Source organism: Ornithorhynchus anatinus, chromosome 21 (genome assembly GCF_004115215.2).
Source record: "Ornithorhynchus anatinus isolate Pmale09 chromosome 21, mOrnAna1.pri.v4, whole genome shotgun sequence".
Classification (NCBI taxonomy): Eukaryota; Metazoa; Chordata; class Mammalia; order Monotremata; family Ornithorhynchidae; genus Ornithorhynchus; species Ornithorhynchus anatinus.
In genome coordinates this window covers 123,621-137,350 of record NC_041748.1, presented here as the reverse complement: position 1 = coordinate 137,350, position 13,730 = coordinate 123,621, and the positions used below count along the sequence as shown (strand labels likewise).

Sequence of the window (13,730 nt, the reverse complement as noted above, 5' to 3'; positions counted from 1 at the left end):
AAAAAGGAAATAAAAAACCAAAAAGGGGAGACAGAGTGGAAGGGACAGTGGGGCCTGGGGAGGCCTCAGTGAAGAGTTTGAGTTCATTGATTAATTGATTGATTCATTCATTTATTCACTCATTCATTCTTATTTATTGACTATCCCCCTGGATGCACAGCACTGTACTAAGCTCTGGAAAAGCCCTGGATGAGAATTAGACCCCATCCTCAAGGAGTATGTGAATAGGTTGCAGGTGCCAACAATTAAGGATGTTTTTCCAGATCTTTTTAATGTTGGCCAGCTGCAAATCCCCTTCTTCTTAGTAGCCCACCCCCAGAAACCCAGGCTTTCCACTAGGTGCTTTGCAATGGGGCAAGTGGCAGTGCCCCTTTAAAGCCATAGAAGCTTCTGGGCCTTTTCCTACCCCATATAGGGTCCATGGGGGACTATTTGCTGTAGGTGATGGAGTATGTTCCTCTGGAGGTTTGGTGAGTAGGAGTTGTGATGCTCTCTTGGTTAGCTTATCTTTTGTTTAGCCCTGTTAATTGATATCTATTGAATTGGTTGTGCAGTGGGGTTTTGTGGCAATAAGTTGGTTTTTGATGGCTCAGGGGTGACGGAGTGGTGTTTTGGGGGGGCAACCTGAGGCTGGGCTTATTAATGTTGTCTACGGTGGGGATGGGGTGGCTTGTGGGGGGAGTTGGTTTTCTGTGAGTGACTCAGAAATGAGTTGGATGCTGATATCAATGGTTTATGGGGGTTCCTTCGGTTTGGATACTTGGTATTTTGTTGATTATGATGATTAAGAGGGTTGAAGAATGCGCTGGTCCCAAGGCTTTGAAGTTGAGGGGTGGGCAGACCCAAATCTGAGTAATTGAAATAGTTGTGGTGAGACCTTGGGGTTGCCGGGCAGGGGCTACAGTTGGGAGTTAAGTTGTATTCCTCCTACAGTGCTCAGCCCACAGTAAGTATTCTGTCAGTATAATGGAGTTTAGGTGTGTGTTGATTGGAATGAAATGGGTCTAATTTTATTTATATTAATGTCTGTCTCCCCTCTACACAGTTGATAATTTAGGGCTGGGAAAACTGATATCCAGGAGGAGAAAGCTCGAGGAACTATGTGGGGGATACCAATGAGTTGGGGGTGGGACCAGGGTTGGATGTCAGCGTCAACTGCATTTATGATGTGTGGGCTAGGCAGAGGTCTGAGAGGCGTATGGGGAATGTGTCTGATACCATGAAGCTGGCTATACTGCTGATGTGATGCTGATGATGGTTTGTTAAATGCTCACTATGTGTCGAGCACTGTTTGGAGTGCTGGAGTAGGTTCAAGATAATCAGAATGGACACTGCTCTGTGGACATGCAGTGTTGGTGACCCATCCTCTGATTTGGCTACAATACTCACACCTTAGAAGGGCAGGGCATGCCCCAGGCAACACAGGTTTTATTCTTTGCTGATTGGGAGGCAGGTCTATGAACCAGGAAGAGAAGTATCCAACTGGGACAACTTCAGCAGGGGAAGTTGAGATTGTGATGCTCTAAGTCTATTTGCAGGGGGGATGATTGGTGCTCTGGGTCTCGGAAAGGGATTGGGTCGGGGGAGAAAGGGATGGGGCAGAAAGTAGGGGGTCCCCGGGGGGGGGGGACCGTGCTCAGTGTGCGTCTCTCTCATTGTGCCTCTTTATGCTCTTGCCAACCCCCGGTATTCCCCATTCAGCCATAAAGTCAACACGACCAGTGACTTTCCACAGTCTCAACACAGCACCCGGTGCCTGGAAGGTGCTAGAAGGGGCAGGGACTGCTATTGCAAGGTTTGGGCCCTCTGTCATCCCCAAGGGGATGCCCATCCAGCCTCCCTGTGCCTTTCCCTCCGCTCTCCTGGTTGGATTCAGGGCCGTGGGTCCGTCCTGGAAGGGACCAGGCTGTGAGCTTCTAAGGGCAGGAACTGAGACCCGTGCCGGGGGTGGGGCGCGGTACTGTCGCGCGACCCTCGACGGTTCTTAAACTGGAACCCCCACGAAGGCAGGATTGTGCCTGCCTCGACTGTCTGGGGATTACCTTTTTGGGCTCATCCCCCCATAAGAATCCATTATAGCTCTGCAAAAGCCCAGGCATGAGTTGGGGTTCAGTAGCCCTACGTGTGTAGAATAGACTGCAAGCTCTTTGTAGGCAGGGAGTGCCTCTGGCATTGTACTGTCCCGAGCATTTACTACAGTGCTCTGTGCTCAATTCGTAGGTCGACTGACTCAGAGTGTGGTTGTAACAGTGGAAGCTGAGTCACCACCGGCATTCATTGAGTACTTAATAGATACTGAGCACCTGGGGAGTCTGAGTTGGAACCTAGTCTGCAGAAGAGTTCCAGATAACTTCTCCCTTTGTCATGGCTTACTAATGAAATGGGTCTAATTTTATTTATATTAATGTCTGTCTCCCCTCTACACTCATAATGGGCCAGGGAATCTGTTGATTATGTCGTGCTCTGCCACAGTAAGTACCGGATAAATACGACTGACCGACTGAAATGCGCGTCTTTAGCAATGGAGGCCTCTCACCTCCATCCTGTTCTTCGTGCAGTGCTATGTCAAAGAACTTTCAGTAATCGTTACGGGTCCTGATCCGGCTCCGCCACTTGTCAGCTCAGTGACTTAACTTCTCTGTGCCTCAGTTACCTCATCTGTAAAATGGAGATTAAGACTGTGAGCCCCACATGGGACAACCTGATTACCTTGCATCTACCCCCGTGCTTAGAACAGTGCTTGGCATATAGTAAGTGCATAACAAATATCATCTATTATTAATCATCACTATTGCTGTCATCCTTCACGCTCTGTACTGATTTACTGTTTTTTTATGTACTTGTACTGCCGTTTCAGGCTTACCTTGGGTTCATCGTACAAGCTTCATGTACCGACTTTGTTTATGCCATTCCACCTGCGTGTAACTCAATTTTAGTATCGGTCATGTAGATGGAAGGCTTTTTGAGAGGAGGGACCATATATGCTAGTAGTGTTGAACTCTTCTGAAGTATTTTTACCAGGTTGTTCCCAAGTCAATCCTTCCCCCTCTAGTCTCTAACCTCACTCTGGGCAGGGCATGTATCTGTTATATTGTTTTTTTGTACTCTCCCAAGGGCTTAGTACAGTGCTCTGCACACAGTCAGAGCTCAAATGCAACCGACTGACTTAGTTTGTAAGCTCCTAGGGGGCAGGGGCTGTCTCTCTTAAACCCAAGTTGCCAAAGAGTTTGCAGAATGGGGTGTGGTCTTGTTCAAGTCAGACCAAACTTGGGTCAGCTGCCCCAGTCAGACTCTACTATTGGTGGAGTGGAGGAGGAGCCGGGGTAAAGACTCAGTTGGCACTGGGTAAGTGTTCAGGCTTGGCTGCATGAGGAGAAAAGGCAGAAGCCCAAATTCTTTTGGCCCCCCTTGGAGGAGTCTCCCAGACAATCCTGCTTAGAGGAAAGACTGTGGGGAACTGGTTGTGAGGGTGTGTTAGGGGAGGGGGTCTGGCCACTCTACCCTGTCTCTGCCTATCTCCGTCTTGGGGGGGTCTCTCTCTTTTTTTCTCTCATCTCCGCCTCTACCCCCTCCACCCCCCTTGGGGCTTGGCACAGGAGCCAGCACCTCTTAACCCAAGCAGGGGGGCAGAGCAAGATTTCCCTGAGATCTGACAGGGTGTATCCTTAGGGCCGAGGCAGAAGCTTGAGCCCCAGGGGCATCATGGTAGAACCGGCCGTGGCAGACCCAGCCTCCTGGTCCACCCCCACCTCCCTGAGGACATCTTGATGCGGACAGGACCAGGGTCGTGTCCCAAGCCGGGGGCTCTTTGGGCTCTGTTGGGGACAACTGGAAGGAATCGAGGAATCAAGGTAAAGTATTGAGCACTTAGGTCTAGAGCAGTACACTAAGCGCTCGGGACAGCTGAGTGAAGGAATCCTTATCCCCCGCTACACACACACACAGTCGACTATACCCTTATAGTTCACTAATTACAGCGGTGACCAAGTCCCACTTGACCCAGTAGTGACCCCTGACCAGTCTCCCACCCAGTACAACTTCCTGCTCCCTGGCTGGAGGATTGGGCTCCCCACTGGAAACCCATCCAAGTCTAGTCTTCTCTCTCTCCTCCCCACCACCCCCCACCTTCCCAACCGTGATAGGCTGGCACTCTCCCCGTCGGCAGGCTCGGTCACAACTCATCAGACCACCAATGGCCACATCCATCCCCGGGAAGCCACAGCCCGGACCTGAACCGGACCACCAGGCTCTGTGGTTGGAGGAGGACTAACCGGCCACTCACGGGATGCCACGGGCAGTGCGCCAGCCACACCGCGAGGGAGTTTTTTGGCCCAGTCCGCTGCCATCTGGCCATGATTCCCCCTCACCCTCCCAGCCCCCACCCCGTCCCCTCCCTTCAGACAATGCCATTTCTTTGGGGGTCAAGGGTCAAACTGCATCATGGGGCCAAACCAATCCCTGTCAACTCCAAGAGGTGATGGATGTGTTTATGTGTCTTGTGTGAGAGCAAGGGCTGGGACCAGAGCAGGGTTCAGAGGCAGTGGGTGGAGGGGTCGCCCTTCTCGGGACTGCAAGATGGGTTCTGGAAACGGGCCTGGAGCTCTGGACAGTCTGGAGTCTGGACAGTAGACGGACCTTAGAGTGGGTGTGAGTGTCGCCAGTGGCCCTTAATTCTATAGTCAGTGCGACTATCGTGTGTGGGCTGTAGAGTTTCCTGCCCATCTCAGGCTTCAAGAGTACAGACTCTCTTCCCTGCCCGAGGCAGGTGCCCCTGGGGGAGTGGGGTATAGGGGCAGGAATAGTTAGGGGTGTGTGAGTGTGTGTTGTTTATCTGTGTGTTACTGCCATGTGTCATCCATCCCTCTTAGAGGAGCAGAATAGGGTGCGGGGGAGGAGAGTAGAAAGATGCACAGTGGTTTTCCCCACACTGAAGGAAAAGGCACAGTCTGGCCCCCTCCTCTCCTCCTGCCCCCTCTCTCTCCCTTTACCTGCCTGGGCTCTGTAAGGCCAAATATATCTGGAATAAAATGTTTATGTTCTTCATCGCTCCTGAGTCTCCTTGAGCCACTGGTAGCTGGCCCTGCCCCACACAAGAGTTGTAATTTGGGGGTATCAACTGTTTACTCCCAGCAGGAGCGATGCCACCAGCTTCTAATTTACAGATCGACAGCCTAGTACCCTCCCTCCTCCTGCCCAACTCCTAGATCTCATTCTTTCAGTCTCAACCTGGCAGCGTAAGGGGATGGGAGCCTTGAGTTCAAAGAGAGAGGGTGATGACACCCTCTTTTTCTCCTTCCCTCTCCCCATCCTGAGGGTCTCGAGAGGAATGGCCCAGAATAGTGTGGTTCTCGTGGGTGGGAGAGTCTCAGATTTCTCCCTGCCCCTGTCAACTCTGCCAGGATAGGATGGGAGGCGGGACCCTATAGGCCCGAGAGAGGGAGAGGGCAGCACAAGTTGGGGGTGGGTTGTGGCTAAGACTGGAGGTTTTTCCAAGTTCCACTACCCCGTCAGTCACAGCGACTAAATCAATTGTACTGAAGTGACTTGCTGTGTGACCTTAGGGGTGTCGCTCAATCTCTCGATCTCTGCTTTCTCCTCCCCCTTGTCTATTAGTAGTTACCACAATAACTGTTAAGTTCCAGGCTATCCGTCATTTATTTATATTCATGTCTATCTCCCTTTTAATTTGTAAACTCCGTGTGGGCAGGGAATCTGTTTCCTAACTGTTTTATCGTAAGGGTGATAATCGTTGTTTTTTTGTCAAGTGCTTACCGTGTGTCAGACCCCGCACCGAGCTCAGGGGTAGAGACAAGGCAGTTTCTACCCCTGAGACACAGGGCCCACAGTCTCCATCGCCATTTTAGAGGAGAGGCAACTAAAGCTCAAAGAAGTTGTGACCTGCCCAAGGTTCAGGCAGCAAACAAGTGCCAGAGTTGGGATTAATTAATTGTGGTATTTGTTAAATCACCTCCACTTTGCCAGGCAGTGTCCCAAGCACTGGGGGGAAATACAAGCAAATCAGATTGGACACACTCCCTCCCACTTGGGCCTCACTGACTTAATCTCCATTTTTCAGATGAGGTAACTAAGGCACAGAGAAGTGAAGTGACTTGTCCATGGTCACACAGGAAAGAAGGGCTGGAGTGAAGATTAGAACCCCGTGACCTTGCTTGGTCCAGGGCTTGGCACATAGCAAGCGCTTAGCAAATACCATAGTTTATTTGTCTGACTTTCAAGCCCATGCCATGGAATTGTCACCCCCCACCCCCCCACACACACACAGCACCAAGACCCCAGAGGGGGGCCTATACAAGCACCCCAAAACAGGCGACTCAAAATCTGTAACTACACCCCCATGAACAAATAGCCCAGCGGTGGGCACGTGCACTCACACATACACATATATTCGTATTGAGCGCTTACTGTGTGCGGAGCATTGTACTAAGTGCTTGGGAAAGTACAAACTAGCAATAAAGAGAGAGAATCCCTTCCCATAACGAGCCCCAACCCGCTGTCCAGGGCTGTTCCTGCCTCCCCCGCACAGACATGTGTCCCCACCAGCCTCCAGCTGAATGGCCTCTCAACTTCAGGGAAAGTAGGACCGCCGGTCCAGCCATTGGTTAAAGAAACCCAGAGGTCAGGGGTGATACAGGGGGAAGCCCCCGGGACCCCCAGGGGAGAGGTAGGTGCCAGAGGGGCAGGGGGCGGCAGGGCCTTCACACAGAGAGAACCCGCAGGAAGGAAGGACGAAGAAGGAGCGAGTCGGCCCGACCCTGTCCTTGGTGAGGGTAGGGTGAAGACCAGACTGCCGAGTCTTGCAGGGAGCTGAAGCCCACTACCCCAACTCTCCCCTACTGGTCCCTGCTCAAGAGACTAAGATACCTGTATCTACTTCAGGGTTTAGAACAGTGTCTGGCACATCAAAAATGCTTAATATATACTGCAGTTATTATTAATGAACTCTTAGCAAACACCATAAAACGTTTTGAAAAAGGGAACCAAGAACAGCAACTCTTATGCCCGGGGTCAGGTGGCTCAGGATCCCTGGACTGGGATTCTTCCCAAATCTTCATCCCAGCCCCTGCCCCCACCTCAGCCCCTCACCTTCCCATCCCAGATCCTCCACCTCCAACCCAGCCCTCCACCCTTGCATCCCAGTTCCCCCACCCTCCAATCCCAGGTGCCCCACACCTTCCAGGCAGCCTGGCTCCCTGCCACAGGGTGCCTCACCCCTGCAGTCTCGGAGGCCCCTGGGAGGCAGCTGGTCCTGGGCCCCATAGGTGGAGGAGAAGAGGAGGAGGAAGAGCGGGAACCTGGTTGAGACTCTTGGGATGGAGTCTGGAGGGACAGAGAGTAGCGGATAAATGAGGCAGGTGAGCAGATAGGGCTGGCGGGCAGGCAGACGGGTTGGAACAGATCGGGTCCAGACAGTCGCCTGGGGGCCCGCAGGAGTGAGCAATGTGAAAAATGTCACGAGGTGCCGCTGCCGGGAGTGCAGGGCTGTTGCCACCGTGTCCCTGCCCCATACCCCAGGGGATCAATCAGTCAATCGACTGCCCCACCCTTAGCCTGGTTTGCCGGGTGAACACAGTGATGGTGACCGTCTCGCCCGCTTGCTACCTCCTCCTGCCGCACGGCTGCCGGAGCTGGAGCCAGAAGCGGGTGCTCTGGGGAGAATAATAATGTTGGTATTAAGTGCTTACCATGTGCCGAGCACTGTTCTAAGCGCTGGGGTAGATACGAGGTCATCAGTTTGTCCCACGTAGGGCTCACAGTCTTCATCCCCATTTTACTGATAAGGTAACTGAGGCACAGAAGTTAAGTGACCTGCTCAAGGTCACACAGCTGACAAGCGGCGGAGCCGGGATTAGAACCCATGACCTCCGACTCCCAAGCCCGTGCTCTTTCCGCTAAGCCACGTTGCTTCAGAGACCCAGAGGCTGAGTGGGAGGGGTCGCCCCAGACCCCAGGCCACTCTCCAGCCCTCACCTGGCCCTGGCTGTGGGCTCCACCAGGCGAAAGAGGAGGGGAACGGCCCCTCTTGGGAGGCTTCTGTGGCCTGCTTAACACCCCCCGCACTGCCTCAGCCCTGCCCGGGGCATCATCTCATTTTTCTACCTGCCCTGTAACAAGCATGTCATGTGGTGGGTATCCTGCTTAAAATATTTTTTTGCACTCCAGCATTGCCATACGCACACACATCCACACGCTGACAGCCAGGTTCTTCCCCCACCTCCCACAACACTGCCGTCAGGGACAACCAGTGTCCGGCCTGGAAGGGGCCCTTCTCTAGGGATTGAGAACGTGCAGATTGACTATGCAGACAGGACCGTGGGCCTAGGAAGGTTTGACTCGTCTGTAGAATTAAGGTCCCCAGGTCTTCTCAATCCCAAAGTCAAGTCCGTCAGCCCCAGTATCCTCCAACTCCCTCCTCACCCTTGTCCTCCGGAGACCAACCTCATTCTGCATGTATGTACAAACACACACCCTGACAGTCAGTCAGCCACTCAGCCCAGTGCTAGGAGAAAGACAGAGAAAAGATGAAAGTTCCCGGGCCTGGAAGAGGCCCTGGTTTTCAACCCAGCTCCACATGGCGCTCACAGCCTTAATCAGGGAGAACAGGGATTGAATCCCTCTTTTGCAGATGAGAGGATTGGGCACAGAAAAAGGACTTGCTTGAGGTCACACAGCAGACTAATAATAATAATAATGGCATCTTTAAGCACTTACTATGTGCCAAGTAGTGTTCTATTGGGCAAGTCACTTAACTTCTCGGTGCCTCAGTTCCCTCATCTGTAAAATGGGGATTAAGACTGTGAGCCCCACATGGGACAACCTGATTCCCCTATGTCTACCCCAGCGCTTAGAACAGTGCTCGGCACATAGTAAGCGCTTAACAAATACCAACATTATTATTATTATTATTAAGGTAATCAGATTGTCCAACCTGATGACCTTGTAGCTACCACAGCACTTAGAGCAGTGCTCGGCACATAGTAAGCGCTTAACAAAAACCATCGTTATTATTCCCACGCACCCCGTTCTGTGCTGTGCATAAATACCGATGATGAAAAAATGTAGAAGATCTGGATCCAGGTAATAAACGGTACCTACTGGTAAACATGGATAAATTATAATTAGAACTTTTAAAATACCCCATCATAATCTCTCAAACTAGATGAATAGTCATTTTACTATTTTAATAATAATAATAATGTTGGTATTTGTTAAGCACTTACTAGTTGCCGAGCACTGTTCTAAGCGCTGGGGGAGATACAGGGTCATCAGGTTGTCCCACTTGGGGCTCACACACTTTTAATCCCCATTTTACAGATGAGGGAACTGAGGCACAGAGAAGTGAAGTGACTTGCCCACAGTCACACAGCTGACAAGTGGCAGACCTGGGAGTCGAACTCATGACCTCTGACCCCGAAGCCCAGGCTCTTTCCACTGAGCCACGCTGCTTCTCCTGTTTTCCATAATTAAGAGAACATATCGCATTCGTTGACTCCCCATTTAGGCCCTTTCAACCAGTAGTGATGTGGGGTGTGTTTCCCCTGTAGCCTTGGAAATTACTTGCCGCCTTGTCTTTTTAAAATGTTTAGATTGAATTGTACAGTAAATACCGGATTAAGAATGGATCTTTAACTGTTGAGGGGTGTTCTAAATTCAAGTTATAAGACTGTGAGCCCCGTGTGGAACTTGGTGGTCTTGCATGTTCCTCAGCGATTAGCACAGGGCTTGGCACAGAGTGAGCGCTTGAGAGTCCTTCGAGATTCCTGGCGGAGCGGCCACGCGCCTGGCGGCCTCTAGGTGGCGCCAGTCCCCCGGCGAACGCGGGCCGCCGCCTGAGGTCGACGGTCCTGCTGTGCGCGGGCTGAGCCCCCATAATAATAATAATGATAATAATAATAATAATAATATAATGTAGGTATTTGTTAAGCCTTCCTATGTACCAAGCACTGTTCTAACGGCTGAGGTGGATACAAGGCCATCAGGTTGTCCCATGTGGGGCTCACCGCCTTCAGCCCCATTTGACAGATGAAGTAACTGAGGCACAGAAAAGTGAAATGACTTGCCCGGGGTCACACAGCTGACAAGTGGCGGAGCCGGGATTGTCCCTGACACCCTCCAAGGCGGGCGGACCCTCGATCCAGCAGCCAGCAGAGAGGGGCATCTAAGCCCGGGCTTTGGAGTCAGAGCTCATGGGTTCGAATCCCCGCTCTGCCACTCGTCAGCTGTGTGACCTGTGGGCAAGTCACTTCACTTCTCGGTGCCTGTTACCTCATCTGTAAAATGGGGATTAACTGTGAGCCTCATGTGGGACAACCTGATGACCCTCTACCCCAGTGCTTAGAACAGTGCTCTGCACATAGTAAACGTTTAACAAATACCAACATTATTATTATTACCTGCAGAGTTTGCAAGAGGAGTGGGCTCTGCTGGGGAGCGGACACAGGAACACAGGACCCCATTCCAAGGTGTCCACTGCCCTTAGTCTAACCCACATCTGTCCTGCTGCAGCTTGCCCGGCAGGGTTGCCCCAGGACAGGGCCGCGCCGTAGCTGGCGGCCAATCTCGTTCCCCGGCCGGCCCGTGCCTGGCCGGGCTGCCCACGCTGCATTGACCGCCCCGCTCCCCCCGAAGCAGCTGTGGCTCCTTTGTCTTTCATGGGGTGGGAGGCCGCAGAAGCTCCGGTCTCTCTGGTTGGCCGGGGGTGAGGGTCGCTCCCAGACACTCCAGAAGCCTCGGCCCCAGCCCTCGTGAGACCAGGGCCCCCTCCCCTTTTGGAACTGCCGGGTGGGCTGTTGGAGTTGAGGCGCTCCTGCCCCCCTCCCAACCTTCGTCTCCGCTGTGTCTTTCCTGACAGGCGGCTGGGGGTGGATGGGAGGGTGGGAGGGTCTGTGACGGGGCCACAGCGCAGGGTATGGAGTGGGTCCCGATGGGCACTGCTCGCTTTCTGCCCACAGTGACCGTGCTCTGGCCTTTGGGGAAGTTGATAGTCCCAGGTCCTGGAGAGTTGTCCCTCAGCCCCGGAGGTCAGGGGTCATAGCGGAGCTGGGGCCCTTTGGAGAGCCCGGGATGGTGTGGGGGGAATATGGAAGGTGAGGAGACAAGGCCTCGGGGGAGTTAGACGGGGAGGGGGAGGCAGTCCCCTTCCTGATCTTGAACTCCTGGTGCTGCCACCATCTCTGCCCTGGCAGAAAACTCTGGTTAAATCTGGCTGGGGTCCCTGGCTCTGTCACCTTGCTGCCTCCCAGGGCTGCCCCCCACTCGGATGTGGGCAGCTCATTCCCTTCGGGGAACCACGATTCCTTGTGCCTTACTCTCTCCATGACCCTCCCCGTTGGACCACTGCTCACTGTTGTGGATCTGGCTCCCCCACCCGCTTCCCTTCTGGGAGTCCCAGGAGTCAAGGTTGGCCTGTGGTCCTTGGGGCAGGCCCTGACAATGCGGTCACCTGTCACTGGTGGGTGGTCCTCTGATAGGCTGACCTCTTCCCAGACTCTTATTTTCCACCTAGAGCTGGTCATGGCCTAGAGCAGAGGCCGGCTGGGAGTGGTCTGGGGGGGCAGGGAGGAACCATGGGGACCCCAGGGCCTGGCATCTGGGTGGCGGGGTGTGAGCTGAGCTGCAGGGAACAGCGTGGAGGTCTTGGGACTCAGTCGTTTCTTTGACCGAGAGACTCGGTCCCTGCTGAGCATCTGTGCTCTCAGTGTCCACTCACCTGGCTGGGGAGACCCTTGCTCGAGACTCAGTCACGGTAAGCCTTCCCTCACAAGGTTCCCAGAGTGGCCGCCTCACGGACACTGCATCGGCCAAATCCCCCAGCCGGACGTGGGCCCCTAGGGTGGCACTGGTCCCTGGAGCCAAGGGGGCAGAGGTGCTGGGAGGAGGTGGGGGTGGGTGGTGGCCTGTATTGGCTGTTGACCTTGTCGGGGGTGTGGGTGTTGGTGGACGGTGGCGATCTGTAGTGAATATGGGTGGCAGTACCGGAGGTGATGTTGATGTGAATCGGCGGCAGCATATGGTGGTAGTAAGTGTTGGTGGCAGTGGGTGGGGGGGTGTTGGTGGCATACGGTGGCACTGTCACGTGACGGTAGTGAATGGTGTATCTCGGCAACAAATGGCGTGTGTTGGCAGCAGGAGGGACACAGGCTGATGGTGAGTAGCTGGGTTCATTCCAGTGAACGCTCCCCCCACCCCCTTTAAAGGGCTGAGCCGACCTGACCCCTGGCATGTGCTGCAGGTGTGCCTGCTCAGCCGGCCCACCGCGGCCAGCGGGGCCGGGCACAGAGAGGGGGCCGCAGCGAGGCCGCTTTCAGGTGGGAGACAAAAGGCCGGTATTTGTTTAGAGTCGGAGCCGAGGCCCGACCCACGGCGAAGGCAGGAAGGCTTTGTGTGAAGCAGATTAAAGTTTAAACTGTGCGGAGGAGGCTCGGAGCATTGTGTGCCTGGCGTTGTGGCCGATTATATGCAAATGACCCCAGGGGCCCGGCTGGGCAGGGCCGGGCAAGCCTGCTGCCCGGGACGGGCACCGGGTGAGGATGGGGGCGGCTACAGGGGCCGCCCCAGGGCACTGCCGGAGAGGGTGGCAGGGTTGCCCGTCGCGGCCGTGTCCCTCCCTCCTGCCGGGGCTAGTGTTCCGTTGTTTTTTCTGACCAGGTACTAGTCACCTCCACTCGGGGTTCAGGTCAACGCCGCCATCTCCACTGTCATCACTGTCACCACCGCCATCATCATTGTCACTTCCCTGCCACCAACTCTGCAACCCCCCCTTCGTCACCATCACCGCCAATTGCCCGCATGCTCCGCCCCAAGTGGGACAGACTCCTCAGATGGGGAGAACCGGAGCGGATAGCAGGGCGTGGCCGGAGCACGCCGACCAGGGCGCTCCCGAATGCGATGCCGGTGCCGACCGCCGTGCGAAGCGGACAGCTTTTGGGCAACCCCTCACCCCAGACAGAACTGCCCTCAAAGAGAAAGGCCCCCGTTTCCCTCTGGCACCTGGATTTGGGGCCTGCAGGTATTCCCAGCTGCACAGCTCCCTGGGGCGGCAGTTTTCCCAACTCACCGGCCACTGGGGAGTAAGTGCTGTGTGATCTCGAGCAAGACACTTAACTTCTTTGGGCCTTAGTTACCTCTCCTTTAAAATGGGCATTAATAGTGTGACCCCAAGAGGGACAGGGACTGTGTCCAACTTGATAAGCTTGTATCAGAACAGTGCTCGGCACATAGTAAGCACCTAACAAGTACTACTAATACTAATAATTTTGATTATTTTAAGTGTTTCCACACTGTTAGTTCTGAATCTGCTCCCCAGGGGACCCTCGTGTAGGTGGGGTGGGATTTAGGGAACAGCAGTGTCATGTTATCCCCATACATCCCCTTCCTGGTTCCAAGTCTTCCTTCCTTGCCTTAGCTCAACCTTCATCTGTCTAGGGTGAAGAGTGCTGACCCTTTCGGTCTACCCTGTGGCCCTTAACCTCGGACTTGCTGCTGGCAAGATCCACCTGTTGTCCCTCCTATCTCCTTGGGCCAACATTCGGTTGGCTTTTCTGACCCGGGACCAGTCCCTCCCCCACAGCCCTCATATACGTGTCCGTTATTTATTTATTTATATAAATGTCTCTCTCCTGCTCTAGACTATAAACTCATTCATTCAGGCGTGGGCAGTGAACGTGTCTGTTATCCTGTACTCACCCAAGCACTTAGTACAGTGCTCTGCA

At 53.8% G+C, this 13,730-nt stretch overlaps 1 long non-coding RNA gene across 1 annotated transcript; it reads left to right on the top strand.

Annotated features, from left to right (window-relative positions):
* Nucleotides 1-292: 292 nt before the first annotated feature.
* LOC120639075 lies at nt 293-5,045 on the top strand. Its single transcript, XR_005661256.1, has 3 exons — nt 293-470; nt 3,670-3,851; nt 4,143-5,045. It is a non-coding gene; the product is annotated as an uncharacterized LOC120639075 (long non-coding RNA).
* The last annotated feature ends 8,685 nt before the right edge of the window (nt 5,046-13,730 follow it).